The sequence below is a fragment of the Euphorbia lathyris genome, chromosome 1 (genome assembly GCF_963576675.1).
Source record: "Euphorbia lathyris chromosome 1, ddEupLath1.1, whole genome shotgun sequence".
NCBI classification, from domain to species: domain Eukaryota; kingdom Viridiplantae; phylum Streptophyta; class Magnoliopsida; order Malpighiales; family Euphorbiaceae; genus Euphorbia; species Euphorbia lathyris.
Genome location: NC_088910.1, coordinates 4,044,522 through 4,048,245, shown reverse-complemented (window position 1 = coordinate 4,048,245; position 3,724 = coordinate 4,044,522).

The window sequence follows — 3,724 nt, the reverse complement described above, 5'->3', positions numbered from 1 at the left end:
CCTCTTCGGTACCTATATTATGTGAAATAGAGGCTCCTCCACCCGTATGACCACTAAGATGTGCAATACGCGACTCATACGAAACAAAAACGGGAGGACCTTCTCTAATCAACAAATTGGCTCGATTAAGGGCCGAGATATCCAAAAGAGGTATATCCATGGTAGGAGGTGATGTCAAAATCTGCTAATTCATCACGTGCACCCATCACTAAGCCGGTAACAAAATTTCCTAGAGGCACTTGCTTAGTGTGTGAAGTGGAAGGACGATATAAATTATCAAATAGCATTCTGATGCTATCAACCCGAAGACCTTTAAACAAGCAATCAAGCATAAATAAATCCCGAACTTGAACTTTGGAACTCTCAACTCTTCCAAACAACGAAAAACTCAAAAATTTGTGAAAATAAAACACACAATTATCACGAATCATCTTGCTTGAAGTGTTTTTAGGATAGAAATAATCTTGGCCCGAAAATGCATGCCAAATAGTGTGTGAATCAATCTCCGTAGGCCTATCAACAAAGCCACTAGTTGGAAAACCGAACATGTTCCCCATAGCCTCATAATCAATAGTATATGTGATACTATTATTCCTAAAAGTGATAAACTTCTTCCTTTTATCATATTTCAAAGTAACCAAAAATTCTATGATAAATTCATCATTATGAGGAAATTTCATAGTAGAAAATGTATTCCAACCGAGTGTATCAAGGAATTCGTTAATACGGTCCGAAAAGGATAATGCGCTTACCGATTCAAAGTGGAGAAAAGGCATGTCAATGAACTCCATTTTGGACCCAAAAAAGTGAGTAAAACGTTTACCTTCCTCCTCGGATTCAATATCGAAATAGGCCCCGTATCGAACACGAAGACGATTGGCTTCGGTGACCTTAGGCTTGTGACCGGAAACCTTAGTTCTAGGCATGATTTTGGTTAGTGTTTGAGAATATAGAAGAAGAGAAAATAGAGAGAAAATCAAAAGATTGAGAGGGATTGAGTGAATGATAATGGTGAATGAATGGAAGAGAGAAGATAGAGTAAATGGTAATTGATTGTGAATAGGGAATGAATAAATTGGGAAGAGTAAAAGGTAGAGTATTGGGAAGAGTTTAGTGTGTTTAATTGGGTAAAATTGGAGGTGATGTGATGTTTGTGTAAGGAGTAGGTATATATAGGGTGAATATAGGTGTTAGGAATTTATGTAGGAATAGGAAAAGCCAAATATTTATCAAAAATTGGACTCAAACCCACCCTACAGGTCGCGACACGGTGTTTTCAAGGAGATAAATCTCTCCTGAAAACGGATGGTTTCGCTGAACTTGTAGAGATTTGGCAGTCTCTCCTGAAAACTGATGGTTTCGCTTAACTCTGTTTTGCGCAATTTCTATGTAAATATGTCCTATAGTTAAATAAATGTATACCTGAAACTTAAAAGGGTGTTGTTAAACCCAGCCCCAATTTCCCACCCCTAGCCCCATGAAATGACCAAACTACCCTTATTGGTTTTGGTCTTTGGAAATTTTTTTTTCTCTCTACGAAACACGGGCGTGTGGCTATCACATGCCTCACCACGTGGTGAGGCGTGATAGTCACATGCCTCACCATGTGGTGAGGCGTGACAGCCACATGCCTCACCACGTGGTGGGGCATGTGAACATCACGCCTCACCACGTGGTAAGGCATGTGGCTATCACGCCTCACCACGTGGTGAGGCGTGATAGCCACATGCCTCACCACGTGGTGACGCGTGATGTTCACATGCCCACCACGTGGTATTTTTTTTTCAATTTTAGATTTTAATTATTATTATTCTAAAAAATTCTAAATATTATAATTATTAATATTATAATTTGAATTATAATGATTAACATTATAATTAAATAATGTGAGGCGTGATGTTCACATTCCCACGTGTGAATTTTTTTTTTCAATTTTATATTTTAATTATTATTATTCTAAACAATTATAAATATTATAATTATTCTAAAAAATTCTAAATATTATAATTATTAACATTATAATTTGAATTATAATTATTAACATTATAATTTGAATTATAATTATTAACATTATAATTAAATAATATACATTAAGTATCAAACATGTGTTAAAATGTGTTAAAAACAATAAGTTCTAAAGAATTCTAAATATTAACAAATTACAGCAAGCCAATTCGTCCGGTTCCATTCCTCAATGAATCGATGTGTGATAGATTTAAGAAAGACTGTTCACATGCTCACGTGTGAATTTATTTTTCCAATTTTACATTTTAATTATTATTATTCTATGGAACCGGACGAATGGACTTGTTCTAATTTTTTAATATTTAGAATTGTTTAGAACTTATTGTTTTTAGGGTTAAGGTGCAAAAATACCCCTAGCGTTTTGGGTCAGGAGCAATTTTACCCCTAACGTCTAAAATAGTACAATTTTATCCCTAATGTTGGAAGCCAAGAGCAATTTTACCCCTAATATTGATAAATTTGGTCAATTTGAGAAATAATTCATCAAACTATTTTCTCGGTCATGAATCTTGTCATCTACACTTCACACATGCGTTATTTTATCAGTAACAAATCACAAACATATGTTGGGATGTGAAAAAATAAAAGAAAAAAATATTAAAAATATATTGTCTTTTGTACGAATTAAAGTAAAAAATTTAAAAAATTCACCGAATTTATAAATATTAATCTCCAAATAATATTTACAATTTGTTAGAATAATATAGTATTTATAATTGTTTAGAATAATAATAATTAAAATGTAAAATTAGAAAAAAAAAAGTATCCCTAAGGTTGGAAGCCAAGAGCAATTTTACCCATAACGTTGATAAATTGGGTCAATTTGAGAAATAATTCATCAAACTATCTTCTCGGTCATGAATCTTGTCATCTACACTTCATACATGCGTTATTTTATCAGTAACAAATCACAAACATATGTTGGGATGTGAAAGAAATAAGAAAAAAATATTAAAAATATACTGTCTTTTGTACGAATTAGAGTAAAAAATTTAAAAAATTCATCGAATTTATAAATATTAATCTCAAAATAATATTTACAATTTGTTAGAATAATTATAGTATGTATAATTGTTTAGAATAATAATAATTAAAATGTAAAATTAGAAAAAAAATTGATTATTTTATTTTCTTTGTTAGTTACATTATTGTTTATTACATCAAATTTGTGTCTCCCCACAATATTACAAAAACCGTGTACACTTATCCCTTTGCTACCTACCATGGAATCCCATTTTTCCTTCTCAGAATGGGCAATAATGTCTATGCTAACCCTTCTCTTCCTTATTCTGATTTTGAAGAAATTAAAAAACCCAACTCCAAAGCTTCCTCCAGGGCCATGGAAACTGCCTCTCATAGGAAGTATGCACCACTTAATTGGGTGTTTACCACACCAGAAAATGAGAGACTTATCAAACAAATATGGACCCATTATCCACCTTAAGCTTGGTGAGGTTACAAATATAGTGATTTCATCTCCTGAAGCTGCTGAACAAGTCCTCAAAACCCATGAACTCATCTTTGCTCAAAGGCCTCAATTGAGTTCTACTAAAAGTATCAGCTATGGCTATAAAGAAATCACTTTTTCTCCTTATGGAGATTACTGGAGACAGTTGCGAAAAATTTCAACAATAGAGTTGCTGTCTGCAAAGCGTGTCGAGTCTTTCAGATCAATCAGGGATGAAGAAACATCGAAGCT